This window comes from Pleurodeles waltl, chromosome 7 (assembly GCF_031143425.1).
Source record: "Pleurodeles waltl isolate 20211129_DDA chromosome 7, aPleWal1.hap1.20221129, whole genome shotgun sequence".
Classification (NCBI taxonomy): Eukaryota; Metazoa; Chordata; class Amphibia; order Caudata; family Salamandridae; genus Pleurodeles; species Pleurodeles waltl.
The window spans coordinates 629,089,933-629,109,554 of NC_090446.1; positions in this window are offsets into that span (position 1 = coordinate 629,089,933).

The following is a 19,622-nucleotide window of genomic DNA, read 5'->3' on the forward strand; positions in this document are numbered from 1 at the left end:
CACAACGTCTAGGGGAGGCAAGGGCCCGAGAGCCCCATCTAAGGAGCGTAAGGGCAGCAGGGCGGAGACGTCAGCCAGCAGGAGCGCGGAGCAGGTGGGCCCCACATGCCACATCCCAGCTGTAAAGGAGGACACCAAAGGGCCCAGGACTCTGTCACCGAAGGGCCCAGGAACATCACGGTCGGAGGGCGACTGAGCACGGAGTCCAGGCCAGGTCTGGCTCCCTTGAACCTACTGGATGTGCACCGCTGAACAGGGCCCGCCGTGCAGAAGAGCACCGCTGAACAGGGCCCCGCCGTGCAGAAGAGCACCGCTGAACAGGGCCCCGCCGTGCAGAAGAGCACCGCTGAAGAGGGCCCCGCCGTGCAGAAGAGCACCGCTCCGCTGGGCCCTTCATCTCAAGCACCGCTCCGCTGGGCCCTTCATCTCAAGCACCGCTCCGCTGGGCTCCGCCGTCTCAAGCACCGCTCCGCTGGGCCCCGCCGTCTCAAGCACCGCTCCGCTGGGCCCGCCGTCTCAAGCACCGCTCCGCTGGGCCCGCCGTCTCAAGCACCGCTCTGCTGGGCCCTGTCGTCTCAAGCACCGCTCCGCTGGGCCCCGTCGTCTCAAGCACCGCTCCGCTGGGCCCCGCCGTCTCAAGCACCGCTTCGCTGGGCCCTTCATCTCAAGCACCGCTCCGCTGGGCCCTTCATCTCAAGCACCGCTCCGCTGGGCCCCGCCGTCTCAAGCACCGCTCCGCTGGGCCCCGCCGTCTCAAGCACCGCTCCGCTGGGCCCTTCATCTCAAGCACCGCTCCGCTGGGCCCTTCATCTCAAGCACCGCTCCGCTGGGCCCCGACGTCTCAAGCACCGCTCCGCTGGGCCCTTCATCTCAAGCACCGCTCCGCTGGGCCCTTCATCTCAAGCACCGCTCCGCTGGGCCCTTCATCTCAAGCACCGCTCCACTGGGCCCCGCCGTCTCAAGCACCGCTCCGCTGGGCCCTTCATCTCAAGCACCGCTCCGCTGGGCCCTTCATCTCAAGCACCGCTCCGCTGGGCCCTTCATCTCAAGCACCGCTCCGCTGGGCCCCGCCATCTCAAGCACCGCTCCGCTGGGCCCCGCCGTCTCAAGCACCGCTCTGCTGTGCCCTTCATCTCAAGCACCGCTCCGCTGGGCCCTTCATCTCAAGAACCGCTCCGCTGGGCCCCGCCGTCTCAAGCACCGCTCCGCTGGGCCCCGCCATCTCAAGCACCGCTCCGCTGGGCCCCGCCGTCTCAAGCACCGCTCCGCTGGGCCCTTCATCTCAAGCACCGCTCCGCTGGGCCCTTCATCTCAAGCACTGTTTATGGTTCACTGTGCCCACCATGCCTCCTCCTTGACCAGTGGAGACTGTCATCCACCTGATGGACTGTGGCTTTGCACTCCCCAGGATGGCAGAGTGGGCAAGCCACCCACTGTAGAGACTTGAGAGACTGTGGCTTTGCACTCCCCAGGATGGCACAGTGGGCAACCCACCCACTGTAGAGACTTGAGAGACTGTGGCTTTGCACTCCCCAGGATGGCAGAGTGGGCAAGCCACCCACTGTAGAGACTTGAGAGACTGTGGCTTTGCACTCCCCAGGATGGCAGAGTGGGCAACCCACCCACTGTAGAGACTTGAGAGACTGTGGCTTTGCACTCCCCAGGATGGCAGAGTGGGCAACCCACCCACTGTAGAGACTTGAGAGACTGTGGCTTTGCACTCCCCAGGATGGCAGAGTGGGCAAGCCACCCACTGTAGAGACTTGAGAGACTGTGGCTTTGCACTCCCCAGGATGGCAGAGTGGGCAACCCACCCACTCTAGAGACTTGAGAGACTGTGGCTTTGCACTCCCCAGGATGGCAGAGTGGGCAACCCACCCACTGTAGAGACTTGAGAGACTGTGGCTTTGCACTCCCCAGGATGGCAGAGTGGGCAACCCACCCACTGTAGAGACTTGAGAGACTGTGGCTTTGCACTCCCCAGGATGGCAGAGTGGGCAACCCACCCACTGTAGAGACTTGAGAGACTGTGGCTTTGCACTCCCCAGGATGGCAGAGTGGGCAACCCACCCACTGTAGAGACTTGAGAGACTGTGGCTTTGCACTCCCCAGGATGGCACAGTGGGCATGGTGGCCCCTTCGTGGATCTGGCGTCGTGGACTCATGTGGCTGTGGTGCCCCCCCCCTTCCCTTCCCCCTGAGGTGCCTGTAGTATTTTCATCAGATGCCCCTGCAGTGTTCTCTCCAAAGGACTCAGGTCTCCTGTGTGGGCTTTGCCCTTGTGTCGCTACACTGTAGCCCACGGACTGTTCTATTTGACTTTGATGTAGCGGACTAATTGCCTCGGTTCTCCATGGCAGTGTGTATAGTATTATTTTGTTATGGATATTTTGCATAGTTGCCGATACATATCAGAGTCTATTTTTTATATAAAATTTTGGTTCACAATTTAATTATGTCTTTGCATTTTTCAGGGGGGTTTGGGTGGTGTCACTGTGCATTGTTGCTCTGCATTGGTGTGTACATAGTTTGGGGGGGTGGGGGTCGCATATGTGTGTGCCCGTAACCTTTCCTCCTCCCCCCTCCCGTGTGTCGTAGGTGCAGTACTCACCGTTGTCGTCTGCGCCGGAGTTCGTACTCGTCGTAGATGAGCAGGTAGACGAGAGCAGGTAGGATGTTTAATTCGGGTTCCATGCTGTCCTCCGTACTCGTGGAGTGTGTTTTGGTGAGCGTTTTCCCGTCCGTAGTCTGTTTCCGCCGTGTTTTTATCGGCGGGGCTCCCGCCCCGGAAACGGTGGCGGATTGGTGAGTTGTAATACTGTGGGCGGTACATTGTCTGCCGCCTGCCTGTTGGCGGTGACCGCTGCGCTGTTTGTCTGTACCGCGGTGGCGGTCGGAGTGTTAATGTGGCGGGCTGTGTTGGCGGTTGCCGCCAGGGTCAGAATTCCATTTTTTGGACCGCCGGCCTGTTGGCGGGTTGGCCGCCGCTTTATCACCGACCGCCAGGGTTAGAATCACCCCCTTAATCATCACCTGTTCACCAGGTCGGAGTTCATGGCCTTCACCTGTAGATCTGTCAGGAAGTGCTTCTCGAACCTGTTGATGAATAGAAACCAAATTGTCGGTTAACTGTGCCAAATAATCATTCATCAGGACACAAGGTACATCATATACAGAATTTGGCTTAGGAACTCCCCAAATGTTCATTGGCCTTCCAAACAATATATCTTAGGGAGTAAGGCCAATTCAAGAGTATGGCACTGATCTAACAGACAATAATGCCAACGGTAATGCATCCGTCCAAGTTAAGGATGTGGAAGCCTGTATCTTCGCTAACTTCCGCTTCAAAGTAGCATTATACCTTTCTACCAACCCTGCTGATTGTGGGTGGAAAACCGCATGGAACTTCTGTTTGATCCCTAATCCTTTCAGGACATATTTAATAACTTCCCCAACAAAATTAGGTCCGTTCATTCCATAAAAGTCTGCAAACACCAAACCTAGGGAAAAATTCTTTCAAAAGCACCTTCGCTGTGGTAATGGCAGTATTATCCTTTGTGGGGTACGCCTCTATCCATTTACTGAAAGCACATACCACCACCAAGACATACTTTAAATTGTTGCAGCGTTCAAGCTGAATATAATCCATTTGTAGAACTTCAAAAGGTGCAGTTTGTGTAGCAAACCCTCCCGCAGGAGTACGTATCCCTTTTCCAGGATTGTATTGTAAACAGATCAAACAAGACTGTACTACTCTCTTAGCTGTACTGGAAATTTCTGGATGCTCCCAAACTTGCGTAAGCAACTTCGTTATTGTTGAAGCTCCGACATGTGCCAGCCCATGTGCCATCTGAACCATAGGTTGCACAAAAGCTATAGGCAATTTCCATTTATACATCTGCTTATTCCGCCAACAGCCCTCATCATCCAATTCTCCATTTTCACATCATTGCTCACGTTCTTTCACAGAAGCAGATTTCTGTATATCTAATACGTCTTGTATAGTTTTATGTCAACGTTCAGCTTGTGACTTCACTACATACATAGAAGTAGTACTTCGCTGCATCGCAGTCTCACATGCTACGGGGTCCTCAAGGGCATTACCTTGCCCTATCTTATCGGTCACTTTCTTGTGTGCACTACATTTCACAATAATTAGTTTCTTTGGATATGTCAATGCAGTCAAGAGGTTATGCACTAATTCTCCGGGCATTATCTGCATCCCGTGGGATGTGAGAAAGCCTCTCTCCTTCCAAAGCAAACCAAAATCATGAGCCACTCCAAAAGCATAGCAGCTGTCTGTATAAATGTTCACACATAAGTCAGTACTAAGCTCACATGCTTGTGTCAAAGCTATTAGTTCAGCCGCTTGAGCTGACTTCTGTGGTATACGAGCTGTCTCCACTACCGTGTGTATTGTGGTGATTGCATATGCAGCTGAGGTCGTACCATCTGGCAACTTCAAACAAGACCCATCAACCCACAATTCCCATCTACATCTAGAAGGGGCGTATCTTGTAAATCAATACGACCCTTTGTCTGTTCTTCGGTAAGGAATATACAATCATGTGTTTCTTGTGACTGAGGCTGAGTCACCGGATATGGCAACAAAGTGGCTGGATTTAGTGTTGCACATCTCTTCAGTGTAATATGAGGAGCCAGCAATGTCAACTCATATCCTGTTATACGAGTGCTAGTTAAATGTGTCTTTGTTTGATTTAAAAGAGCATCAACAGCATGGGGTACTAACACCAACAGCTTATGTGACAAAACTATCCCTTCACTCTGACGTATTGACACAGCTGTTGCGGCAACTGAACGAAAAGACCCAGGCAACGCTCGAGCGACAGGGTCAAGTACTGCTGAAAAATATGCACAGGGACGCTGCTTATCGCCATGTGTCTGTACTAAAACTGACAATGCACATCCATCTTTCTCATGTACGTAAAGTGCAAAAGGCTTCATGTAATCTGTAGTACCTAACACTGGTGCTGAACAAAGGGCTTGTCGCAGCTGCCGGAAAGCAGTCTCACATTCATCTGTCCATGGGAGGGGCATTGGAGTATCTTTAGTCAAAAGTGCTAGCAAAGGTTTGACAATGTGTGAAAACCCTAATATCCATTGCCTACAAAAAGAAGTAAGACCAAGGAATGCACGAACATCTTTCTGAGTAGAGGGTACTGGTGTGTCTAAAATTGCTTGAATACGATCTGATGTAAGTGCACAGCCCTCCTTAGACAAAAGGTGACCTAAATAGGTTACCTTTGGTCTACAATACTGCAATTTCTTTCGTGACACTTTCTGATGGTGTGAAGCAAGAAAAGAAAGTAAGGACAAAGTGCACTTTTCACATTGCTCAGGGGTATTAGCTGCCAACAAAATATCATTGACATATTGTATGAGAGCCACACCTTCAGGCAAAACAAAAGAATCAAGGTTTCCAAAGTCATAGTACAAGAACTAATTGCTCCCTCAACTTCCTCATAAAAGGCGGCTGTATTTTTCCGCGGGTCAGGTAATGCTGTTTTAAGTGCCATTACATCTGCCCTTTTCCAAGGAGTATACACTCAATTATAAATAAAATAACCCTTAGCATCAACAGAAGTTTTATCATCACTTGTACCCAATCCTTTAGGAGGAACATACAAAGGCGCGGCCTCCCGCATTGGTTTCGCGTGAACTATCATAATATTATCTGTTCCAAACATGGAAGCTTGCACCCCGCCGGTATGAGATGTCCGTGCAACTACGTCCACTGCCCTTTTCTCCTCTTGCAAACGGTCTGCTGCAACACATAATTTCACCAAACGCCTGATTGCTTCAGCCACCTGGGAGAAGACAAAAAGACCATCACGCATTTGCTTATGATCAGCTGCAACATCATCGGGCTCTAACTCATCAGAATATTTCCGAAATAGTTCAGTAACTTCTGTGCCAAATGCCTCAGTAAAATATAGCTGCTCCTTTTCCGTCCACCCTTTCATTTTATCTAAAAGTTCAGAAGCAGAGACAACGCTACGAATTGTTTTACGAGCAATAGATCTAAGCTCAGACGAATCTGCTGTTGCTCCTTTCTCAAGCAAGGCTTGCTCACGCTTCACTCGTCCACGCACTTCTTTCTCAGACATTCGTACACAGTCTAACATATCTTGCCTAGACTTTCGCTTACACATACATTGTTCCACATACTCAATCTTTCGCAAATCAAATGACCCATGCATAGGCCAACGTAACTCAGGATCCGCACGAGTGTATTTATTCCATAATGTGCTGTACATTATAGAAGAAAGACCATATTTAACATACATATCTCTATTGGGTGTCCCCTCTGGGGGAGCCGGTTGCGATTCTTCCAGTCTCAAATTGGTACCATTACAAAAGCAACACATCCTACGAAGTGCGCTAAAAACAGGCATGCCAAAAAATAGTGCAGAATATGCAATATTATAATCAAAGTAACACTTAAGGTGCCGTTCAAATCAAAATTAAATTGGAGAAAATTCTCCTCATTACCTGCCTATATAAATTGCAATTTATATATCAATTCAAAGGACACAAATTGACTAGTCACCCAAAACACGAGAGCCACAGTAAGTAGTGCTAAACTACATTACCAAACAAAGGCATCAAAACCCATAGCAAGTGCCGTAAAACGGCTCTTACCTATCACAGGGTGTCCAGGTTCCAACTGCCAAGTTCTAAAATCGACCAAATGGTCACTGCATGACGAATAAACAAAAAGGATCTCAGTCGAGGACCGGCGCCACCTGGATGGTCAAATCAGAAAGAAGGGAAAAACGCTGTGGTTGCCAAGACTCGGGTCTCCTCAGGCATTGATCGTCCGCAGCGAGATCCCAATCCTTCATCGCGACCAATCCGTTGGGCATCCGAGTCGCCGATGAGTCCCTGTTCGGGCGCCAATTTGTTGAAGTAAGCCTCAGCAAGGCCTACTAGTGCAAGGGGTTCACCTTTCTCTGCACAAAGTCCTCAGACCATGTAGGAAGAAGTTGGCACAGAAACTGAAATAAAAGACAAAGTTTATTAACCTCATGAGGAGGCACTACAGTTCAAACAGCACCCTTCGGTAATGTTTGAAGTAGCTCACTGAACTGAGGGAGCATGGTCCTTTTATACCCACGCAGGGGCTAAAAGGAGGTAGTACAATTATAGAAGAAAGACTTGCATACATGTAAGGTCATGTGGAAAATGCACAGTCGACAGGTAGAAGGAGCTGACAGTTTTCAAGGACTAACAGCTGCAGACCTTAATGATCATGTGCGAGAGTGGGAGATGCTAAATATAACTTGTCACTAGGCAGATGTTCAAGAGTAGTTAACAGAAAGGTAGGACAGAGCACATGGTGAGCACATGGTGAGCCCATGGCAGCATGTGGCAGAGAAAATGGCTGCCATGAATACAAAATGGATTCCGCGAAATGTTCACAATAGTTGCTAAATACAAGATGTCTTCTGCTAATGCTTAATCTAATTGCTGCTAAACTACAACAGACGACCCTTTCAGCATTAGCTGAAGACATTCATCTTTCTAGGATAATCTAAATATTCATCTTGTATATTTATGCTCATCATTTCAGCTATTTCCTTATCTAACACATGTTGTGCTTTCATTTCCGTAATATTTCTTTTGGTAGGCATACAAGCAGTAATACACATGGAGCAGAACATTGGACCACACTGAATACAGATACAGCATGTGAAAAATAGTGCAATCATTACACACACCTGACCTTCCAACAGGTAGTTGGTAATATCCATAGTTACCACAAACAAAATATGTATTATGTGAAGCTGTAAAACTACTATTATTTACACCCTCAATAGTTAAAATCAAGGTACAATCGCTTATCCCTACTGGAATTCGCCCAATGCTACGTATACATAAATCTGCTTTAGTTTTTGTAACATAAATCACAAATTGTGCTTTCTTGTCGGAGTCTCTTATATTTGTGAAGACATATGGTATTGAAACATTGTCTGGTTGATACTCTTCCCATTCCCATTTAGTTCCTTTGGCTTGGGGATACCCATCTTTGTCTTGGTAGCATACTTTATTAAGGCGAAAAAGAAGTCCGTCCTCTGTATGTTTTCAAGATGCAAACAAAAGCGTGTACCAAGCTTGACAAGAACCATTGTGTGAAAAAGGAAGAGGAATGAAAGGTGTTCCTCCTTTCTTTTGATGCGCAGGTATCATTCCACATACCCAACAGTTAGTAGTATTTGTAGCATTATGAGTATGATGCAACATCTGAATGAAAGTATTATTGAAGTACGGTTGACGGTGCTTCTGCTCCTGATAGGGAAGCGTAAAGTAATAGTGATCCTCTGGTACTGGGGTAGTGGCAACAAAAAACTCACGAGCAGGAGACTTCTTTTCAACAAACAAGGTGATTATTGCTATAACCACCAAAACAACAACAAACCCCATAGTACTAATTATCAGTTTGTTATTCATTTTAGCAACAGTGATGATCGACCCTTTTAGAAATTAATTAAAAACAATCGTTGGAGCTCTTATCCCTTTGCAGCCGCTGATTTCTTCACCACGAGCTAAGACGGGTGTCACTACTCTAATGAATGGCTGATCCCCCCCCCTTGCCATACTGGCTCTCCGTTTCACTAACCCAGGGCAGTAGCTCAACCAGTTTTTAAAAACAAATTCAGATTCATTCCTCGGTCTCAAATTATATCGCGACACTCCAGAAGTCGTATAGTCCGGGAAGACTTCTGCAGATTCGTCAGGTGATATAGCACGGCCTTTCTCCGTAGACAAAATCTCTCGATGATCGGTCAGCACAGCAGGTTCCACCAAGGTAGGTAGCACTCTCTTGCAGTGAGTACTATGGACCCAATTCTTTCGGTTCGTCACTCGAACTGCTGTCCTTGTCGCAAGGAGCACCTGCTCTGGGCCTCGCCATCTTGGTTTCAAGCTGCTTGATCTTTCAAAGGACTTAATCATCACCTGGTCACCAGGTCGGAGTTCATGGCCTTCACCTGTAGATCTGTCAGGAAGTGCTTCTCGAACCTGTTGATGAATAGAAACCAAATTGTCGGTTAACTGTGCCAAATAATCATTCATCAGGAAACAAGGTACATCATATACAGAATTTGGCTTAGGAACTCCCCAAATGTTCATTGGCCTTCCAAACAATATATCTTAGGGAGTAAGGCCAATTCAAGAGTATGGCACTGATCTAACAGACAATAATGCCAACGGTAATGCATCCGTCCAAGTTAAGGATGTGGAAGCCTGTATCTTCGCTAACTTCCGCTTCAAAGTAGCATTATACCTTTCTACCAACCCTGCTGATTGTGGGTGGAAAACCGCATGGAACTTCTGTTTGATCCCTAATCCTTTCAGGACATACTTAATAACTTCCCCAACAAAATGAGGTCCGTTCATTCCATAAAAGTCTGCAAACACCAAACCTAGGGAAAAATTCTTTCAAAAGCACCTTCGCTGTGGTAATGGCAGTATTATCCTTTGTGGGGTACGCCTCTATCCATTTACTGAAAGCACATACCACCACCAAGACATACTTTAAATTGTTGCAGCGTTCAAGCTGAATATAATCCATTTGTAGAACTTCAAAAGGTGCAGTTTGTGTAGCAAACCCTCCCGCAGGACTACGTATCCCTTTTCCAGGATTGTATTGTAAACAGATCAAACAAGACTGTACTACTCTCTTAGCTGTACTGGAAATTTCTGGATGCTCCCAAACTTGCGTAAGCAACTTCGTTATTGTTGAAGCTCCGACATGTGCCAGCCCATGTGCCATCTGAACCATAGGTTGTACAAAAGCTATAGACAATTTCCATTTATACATCTGCTTATTCCGCCAACAGCCCTCATCATCCAATTCTCCATTTTCACATCATTGCTCACGTTCTTTCACAGAAGCAGATTTCTGTATATCTAATACGTCTTGTCTAGTTTTATGTCAACGTTCAGCTTGTGACTTCACTACATACATAGAAGTAGTACTTCGCTGCATCGCAGTCTCACATGCTACGGGGTCCTCAAGGGCATTACCTTGCCCTATCTTATCGGTCACTTTCTTGTGTGCACTACATTTCACAATAATTAGTTTCTTTGGATATGTCAATGCAGTCAAGAGGTTATGCACTAATTCTCCGGGCATTATCTGCATCCCGTGGGATGTGAGAAAGCCTCTCTCCTTCCAAAGCAAACCAAAATCATGAGCCACTCCAAAAGCATAGCAGGTGTCTGTATAAATGTTCACACATAAGTCAGTACTAAGCTCACATCCTTGTGTCAAAGCTATTAGTTCAGCCGCTTGAGCTGACTTCTGTGGTATACGAGCTGTCTCCACTACCGTGTGTATTGTGGTGATTGCATATGCAGCTGAGGTCGTACCATCTGGCAACTTCAAACAAGACCCATCAACCCACAATTCCCATCTACATCTAGAAGGGGCGTATCTTGTAAATCAATACGACCCTTTGTCTGTTCTTCGGTAAGGAATATACAATCATGTGTTTCTTGTGACTGAGGCTGAGTCACCGGATATGGCAACAAAGTGGCTGGATTTAGTGTTGCACATCTCTTCAGTGTTATGTGAGGAGCCAGCAATGTCAACTCATATCCTGTTATACGAGTGCTAGTTAAATGTGTCTTTGTTTGATTTAAAAGAGCATCAACAGCATGGGGTACTAACACCAACAGCTTATGTGACAAAACTATCCCTTCACTCTGACGTATTGACACAGCTGTTGCGGCAACTGAACGAAAAGACCCAGGCAACGCTCGAGCGAAAGGGTCAAGTACTGCTGAAAAATATGCACAGGGACGCTGCTTATCGCCATGTGTCTGTACTAAAACTGACAATGCACATCCATCTTTCTCATGTACGTAAAGTGCAAAAGGCTTCATGTAATCTGTAGTACCTAACACTGGTGCTGAACAAAGGGCTTGTCGCAGCTGCCGGAAAGCAGTCTCACATTCATCTGTCCATGGGAGGGGCATTGGAGTATCTTTAGTCAAAAGTGCTAGCAAAGGTTTGACAATGTGTGAAAACCCTAATATCCATTGCCTACAAAAAGAAGTAAGACCAAGGAATGCACGAACATCTTTCTGAGTAGAGGGTACTGGTGTGTCTAAAATTGCTTGAATACGATCTGATGTAAGTGCACAGCCCTCCTTAGACAAAAGGTGACCTAAATAGGTTACCTTTGGTCTACAATATTGCAATTTCTTTCGTGACACTTTATGATGGTGTGAAGCAAGAAAAGAAAGTAAGGACAAAGTGCACTTTTCACATTGCTCAGGGGTATTAGCTGCCAACAAAATATCATTGACATATTGTATGAGAGCCACACCTTCAGGCAAAACAAAAGAATCAAGGTTTCCAAAGTCATAGTACAAGAACTAATTGCTCCCTCAACTTCCTCATAAAAGGCGGCTGTATTTTTCCGCGGGTCAGGTAATGCTGTTTTAAGTGCCGTTACATCTGCCCTTTTCCAAGGAGTATACACTCAATTATAAATAAAATAACCCTTAGCATCAATAGAAGTTTTATCATCACTTGTACCCAATCCTTTAGGAGGAACATACAAAGGCGCGGCCTCCCGCATTGGTTTCGCGTGAACTATCATAATATTATCTGTTCCAAACATGGAAACTTGCACCCCGCTGGTATGAGATGTCCGTGCAACTACGTCCACTGCCCTTTTCTGCTCTCGCAAACGGTCTGCTGCAACACATAATTTCACCAAACGCCTGATTGCATCAGCCACCTGGGAGAAGACAAAAAGACCATTACGCATTTGCTTATGATCAGCTGCAACATCATCGGGCTCTAACTCATCAGAATATTTCCGAAATAGTTCAGTAACTTCTGTGCCAAATGCCTCAGTAAAAATAGCTGCTCCTTTTCCGTCCACCCTTTCATTTTATCTAAAAGTTCAGAAGCAGAGACAACGCTACGAATTGTTTTACGAGCAATAGATCTAAGCTCAGACGAATCTGCTGTTGCTCCTTTCTCAAGCAAGGCTTGCTCACGCTTCACTCGTCCACGCACTTTTTTCTCAGACATTCGTACACAGTCTAACATATCTTGCCTAGACTTTCGCTTACACATACATTGTTCCACATACTCAATCTTTCGCAAATCAAATGACCCATGCATAGGCCAACGTAACTCAGGATCCGCACGAGTGTATTTATTCCATAATGTGCTGTACATTATAGAAGAAAGACCATATTTAACATACATATCTCTATTGGGTGTCCCCTCTGGGGGAGCCGGTTGCGATTCTTCCAGTCTCAAATTGGTACCATTACAAAAGCAACACATCCTACGAAGTGCGCTAAAAACAGGCATGCCAAAAAATAGTGCAGAATATGCAATATTATAATCAAAGTAACACTTAAGGTGCCGTTCAAATCAAAATTAAATTGGAGAAAATTCTCCTCATTACCTGCCTATATAAATTGCAATTTATATATCAATTCAAAGGACACAAATTGACTAGTCACCCAAAACACGAGAGCCACAGTAAGTAGTGCTAAACTACATTACCAAACAAAGGCATCAAAACCCATAGCAAGTGCCGTAAAACGGCTCTTACCTATCACAGGGTGTCCAGGTTCCAACTGCCAAGTTCTAAAATCGACCAAATGGTCACTGCATGACGAATAAACAAAAAGGATCTCAGTCGAGGACCGGCGCCACCTGGATGGTCAAATCAGAAAGAAGGGAAAAACGCTGTGGTTGCCAAGACTCGGGTCTCCTCAGGCATTGATCGTCCGCAGCGAGATCCCAATCCTTCATCGCGACCAATCCGTTGGGCATCCGAGCCACCGATGAGTCCCTGTTCGGGCGCCAATTTGTTGAAGTAAGCCTCAGCAAGGCCTACTAGTGCAAGGGGTTCACCTTTCTCTGCACAAAGTCCTAAGACCATGTAGGAAGAAGTTGGCACAGAAACTGAAATAAAAGACAAAGTTTATTAACCTCATGAGGAGGTACTACAGTTCAAACAGCACCCTTCGGTAATGTTTGAAGTAGCACACTGAACTGAGGGAGCATGGTCCTTTTATACCCACGCAGGGGCTAAAAGGAGGTGGTACAATTATAGAAGAAAGACTTGCATACATGTAAGGTCATGTGGAAAATGCACAGTCGACAGGTAGAAGGAGCTGACAGTTTTCAAGGACTAACAGCTGCAGACCTTAATGATCATGTGCGAGAGTGGGAGATGCTAAATATAACTTGTCACTAGGCAGATGTTCAAGAGTAGTTAACAGAAAGGAAGGACAGAGCACATGGTGAGCACATGGTGAGCACATGGCAGCATGTGGCAGAGAAAATGGCTGCCATGAATGCAAAATGGATTCCGCGAAATGTTCACAATAGTTGCTAAATACAAGATGTCTTCTGCTAATGCTTAATCTAATTGCTGCTAAACTACAACAGACGACCCTTTCAGCATTAGCTGAAGACATTCATCTTTCTAGGATAATCTAAATATTCATCTTGTATATTTATGCTCATCATTTCAGCTATTTCCTTATCTAACACATGTTGTGCTTTCATTTCCGTAATATTTCTTTTGGTAGGCATACAAGCAGTAATACACATGGAGCAGAACATTGGACCAAAAAGATACAGCATGTGAAAAATAGTGCAATCATTACACACACCTGACCTTCCAACAGGTAGTTGGTAATATCCATAGTTACCACAAACAAAATATGTATTATGTGAAGCTGTAAAACTACTATTATTTACACCCTCAATAGTTAAAATCAAGGTACAATCGCTTATCCCTACTGGAATTCGCCCAATGCTACGTATACATAAATCTGCTTTAGTTTTTGTAACATAAATCACAAATTGTGCTTTCTTGTCGGAGTCTCTTATATTTGTGAAGACATATGGTATTGAAACATTGTCTGGTTGATACTTTTCCCATTCCCATTTAGTTCCTTTGGCTTGGGGATACCCATCTTTGTCTTGGTAGCATACTTTATTAAGGAGAAAAAGAAGTCCGTCCACTGTATGTTTTCAAAATGCAAACAAAAGCGTGTACCAAGCTTGACAAGAACCATTGTGTGAAAAAGGAAGAGGAATGAAAGGTGTTCCTCCTTTCTTTTGATGCGCAGGTATCATTCCACATACCCAACAGTTAGTAGTATTTGTAGCATTATGAGTATGATGCAACATCTGAATGAAAGTATTATTGAAGTACGGTTGACGGTGCTTCTGCTCCTGATAGGGAAGCGTAAAGTAATAGTGATCCTCTGGTACTGGGGTAGTGGCAACAAAAAACTCACGAGCAGGAGACTTCTTTTCAACAAACAAGGTGATTATTGCTATAACCACCAAAACAACAACAAACCCCATAGTACTAATTATCAGTTTGTTATTCATTTTAGCAACAGTGATGATCGACCCTTTTAGAAATTAATTAAAAACAATAGTTGGAGCTCTTATCCCTGGGCAGCCGCTGATTTCTTCACCACGAGCTAAGACGGGTGTCACTACTCTAATGAATGGCTGATCCCCCCCCCCTTGCCATACTGGCTCTCCGTTTCACTAACCCAGGGCAGTAGCTCAACCAGTTTAAAAAAAAAAAATCTGATTCATTCCTCGGTCTCAAATTATATCGCGACACTCCAGAAGTCGTATAGTCCGGGAAGACTTCTGCAGATTCGTCAGGTGATATAGCACGGCCTTTCTCCGTAGACAAAATCTCTCGATGATCGGTCAGCACAGCAGGTTCCACCAAGGTAGGTAGCACTCTCTTGCAGTGAGTACTATGGACCCAATTCTTTCGGTTCGTCACTTGAACTGCTGTCCTTGTCGCAAGGAGCACCTGCTCTGGGCCTCGCGATCTTGGTTTCAAGCTGCTTGATCTTTCAAAGGACTTAATCATCACCTGGTCACCAGGTCGGGGTTCATGGCCTTCACCTGTAGATCTGTCAGGAAGTGCTTCTCGAACCTGTTGATGAATAGAAACCAAATTGTCGGTTAACTGTGCCAAATAATCATTCATCAGGACACAAGGTACATCATATACAGAATTTGGCTTTGGAACTCCCCAAATGTTCATTGGCCTTCCAAACAATATATCTTAGGGAGTAAGGCCAATTCAAGAGTATGGCACTGATCTAACAGACAATAATGCCAATGGTAATGCATCCGTCCAAGTTAAGGATGTGGAAGCCTGTATCTTCGCTAACTTCCGCTTCAAAGTAGCATTATACCTTTCTACCAACCCTGCTGATTGTGGGTGGAAAACCGCATGGAACTTCTGTTTGATCCCTAATCCTTTCAGGACATACTTAATAACTTCCCCAACAAAATGAGGTCCGTTCATTCCATAAAAGTCTGCAAACACCAAACCTAGGGAAAATTTCTTTCAAAAGCACCTTCGCTGTGGTAATGGCAGTATTATCCTTTGTGGGGTACGCCTATATCCATTTACTGAAAGCACATACCACCACCAAGACATACTTTAAATTGTTGCAGCTTTCTAGCTGAATATAATCCATTTGTAGAACTTCAAAAGGTGCAGTTTGTGTAGCAAACCCTCCCGCAGGAGTACGTATCCCTTTTCCAGGATTGTATTGTAAACAGATCAAACAAGACTGTACTACTCTCTTAGCTGTACTGGAAATTTCTGGATGCTCCCAAACTTGCGTAAGCAACTTCGTTATTGTTGAAGCTCCGACATGTGCCAGCCCATGTGCCATCTGAACCATAGGTTGTACAAAAGCTATAGGCAATTTCCATTTATACATCTGCTTATTCCGCCAACAGCCCTCATCATCCAATTCTCCATTTTCACATCATTGCTCACGTTCTTTCACAGAAGCAGATTTCTGTATATCTAATACGTCTTGTCTAGTTGTATGTCAACGTTCAGCTTGTGACTTCACTACATACATAGAAGTAGTACTTCGCTGCATCGCAGTCTCACATGCTACGGGGTCATCAAATGCATTACCTTGCCCTATCTTATCGGTCACTTTCTTGTGTGCACTACATTTCACAATAATTAGTTTCTTTGGATATGTCAATGCAGTCAAGAGGTTATGCACTAATTCTCCGGGCATTATCTGGATCCCGTGGGATGTGAGAAAGCCTCTCTCCTTCCAAAGCAAACCAAAATCATGAGCCATTCCAAAAGCAAAGCAGCTGTCTGTATAAATGTTCACACATAAGTCAGTACTAAGCTCACATGCTTGTGTCAAAGCTGTTAGTTCAGCCGCTTGAGCTGACTTCTGTGGTATACGAGCTGTCTCCACTACCGTGTGTATTGTGGTGATTGCATATGCAGCTGAGGTCGTACCATCTGGCAACTTCAAACAAGACCCATCAACCCACAATTCCCATCTACATCTAGAAGGGGAGTATCTTGTAAATCAATACGACCCTTTGTCTGTTCTTCGGTAAGGAATATACAATCATCTGTTTCTTGTGACTGAGGCTGAGTCACCGGATATGGCAACAAAGTGGCTGGATTTAGTGTTGCACATCTCTTCAGTGTAATGTGAGGAGCCAGCAATGTCAACTCATATCCTGTTATACGAGTGCTAGTTAAATGTGTCTTTGTTTGATTTAAAAGAGCATCAACAGCATGGGGTACTAACACCAACAGCTTATGTGACAAAACTATCCCTTCACTCTGACGTATTGACACAGCTGTTGCGGCAACTGAACGAAAAGACCCAGGCAACGCTCGAGCGACAGGGTCAAGTACTGCTGAAAAATATGCACAGGGACGCTGCTTATCGCCATGTGTCTGTACTAAAACTGACAATGCACATCCATCTTTCTCATGTACGTAAAGTGCAAAAGGCTTCATGTAATCTGTAGTACCTAACACTGGTGCTGAACAAAGGGCTTGTCGCAGCTGCCGGAAAGCAGTCTCACATTCATCTGTCCATGGGAGGGGCATTGGAGTATCTTTAGTCAAAAGTGCTAGCAAAGGTTTGACAATGTGTGAAAACCCTAATATCCATTGCCTACAAAAAGAAGTAAGACCAAGGAATGCACGAACATCTTTCTGAGTAGAGGGTACTGGTGTGTCTAAAATTGCTTGAATACGATCTGATGTAAGTGCACAGCCCTCCTTAGACAAAAGGTGACCTAAATAGGTTACCTTTGGTCTACAATATTGCAATTTCTTTCGTGACACTTTATGATGGTGTGAAGCAAGAAAAGAAAGTAAGGACGAAGTGCACTTTTCACATTGCTCAGGGGTATTAGCTGCCAACAAAATATCATTGACATATTGTATGAGAGCCACACCTTCAGGCAAAACAAAAGAATCAAGGTTTCCAAAGTCATAGTACAAGAACTAATTGCTCCCTCAACTTCCTCATAAAAGGCGGCTGTATTTTTCCGCGGGTCAGGTAATGCTGTTTTAAGTGCCATTACATCTGCCCTTTTCCAAGGAGTATACACTCAATTATAAATAAAATAACCCTTAGCATCAACAGAAGTTTTATCATCACTTGTACCCAATCCTTTAGGAGAAACATACAAAGGCGCGGCCTCCCGCATTGGTTTCGAGTGAACTATCATAATATTATCTGTTCCAAACATGAAAGCTTGCACCCCGCCGGTATGAGATGTCCGTGCAACTACGTCCACTGCCCTTTTCTCCTCTCGCAAACGGTCTGCTGCAACACATAATTTCACCAAACGCCTGATTGCATCAGCCACCTGGGAGAAGACAAAAAGACCATCACGCATTTGCTTATGATCAGCTGCAACATCATCGGGCTCTAACTCATCAGAATATTTCAGAAATAGTTCAGTAACTTCTGTGCCAAATGCCTCAGTAAGATATAGCTGCTCCTTTTCCGTCCACCCTTTCATTTTATCTAAAAGTTCAGAAGCAGAGACAACGCTACGAATTGTTTTACGAGCAATAGATCTAAGCTCAGACGAATCTGCTGTTGCTCCTTTCTCAAGCAAGGCTTGCTCACGCTTCACTCGTCCACGCACTTCTTTCTCAGACATTCGTACACAGTCTAACATATCTTGCCTAGACTTTCGCTTACACATACATTGTTCCACATACTCAATCTTTCGCAAATCAAATGACCCATGCATAGGCCAACGTAACTCAGGATCCGCACGAGTGTATTTATTCCATAATGTGCTGTACATTATAGAAGAAAGACCATATTTAACATACATATCTCTATTGGGTGTCCCCTCTGGGGGAGCCGGTTGTGATTCTTCCAGTCTCAAATTGGTACCATTACAAAAGCAACACATCCTACGAAGTGCGCTAAAAACAGGCATGCCAAAAAATAGTGCAGAATATGCAATATTATAATCAAAGTAACACTGAATGTGCTGTTCAAATCAAAATTAAATTGGAGAAAATTCTCCTCATTACCTGCCTATATAAATTGCAATTTATATAGCAATTCAAAGGACACAAATTGACTAGTCACCCAAAACACGAGAGCCACAGTAAGTAGTGCTAAACTACATTACCAAACAAAGGCATCAAAACCCATAGCAAGTGCCGTAAAACGGCTCTTACCTATCACAGGGTGTCCAGGTTCCAACTCCCAAGTTCTAAAATCGACCAAATGGTCACTGCATGACGAATAAACAAAAAGGATCTCAGTCGAGGACCGGCGCCACCTGGATGGTCAAATCAGAAAGAAGGGAAAAACGCCGTGGTTGCCAAGACTCGGGTCTCCTCAGGCATTGATCGTCCGCAGCGAGATCCCAATCCTTCATCGCGACCAATCCGTTGGGCATCCGAGTCGCCGATGAGTCCCTGTTCGGGCGCCAATTTGTTGAAGTAAGCCTCAGCAAGGCCTACTAGTGCAAGGGGTTCCCCTTTCTCTGCACAAAGTCCTCAGACCATGTAGGAAGAAGTTGGCACAGAAACTGAAATAAAAGACAAAGTTTATTAACCTCATGAGGAGGCACTACAGTTCAAACAGCACCCTTCGGTAATGTTTGAAGTAGCACACTGAACTGAGGGAGCATGGTCCTTTTATACCCACGCAGGGGCTAAAAGGAGGTGGTACAATTATAGAAGAAAGACTTGCATACATGTAAGGTCATGTGGAAAATGCACAGTCGACAGGTAGAAGGAGCTGACAGTTTTCAAGGACTAACAGCTGCAGACCTTAATGATCATGTGCGAGAGTGGGAGATGCTAAATATAACTTGTCACTAGGCAGATGTTCAAGAGTAGTTAACAGAAAGGTAGGACAGAGCACATGGTGAGCACATGGTGAGCACATGGCAGCATGTGGCAGAGAAAATGGCTGCCATGAATACAAAATGGATTCCGCGAAATGTTCACAATAGTTGCTAAATACAAGATGTCTTCTGCTAATGCTTAATCTAATTGCTGCTAAACTACAACAGACGACCCTTTCAGCATTAGCTGAAGACATTCATCTTTCTAGGATAATCTAAATATTCATCTTGTATATTTATGCTCATCATTTCAGCTATTTCCTTATCTAACACATGTTGTGCTTTCATTTCCGTAATATTTCTTTTGGTAGGCATACAAGCAGTAATACATATGGAGCAGAACATTGGACCACACTGAATACAGATACAGCATGTGAAAAATAGTGCAATCATTACA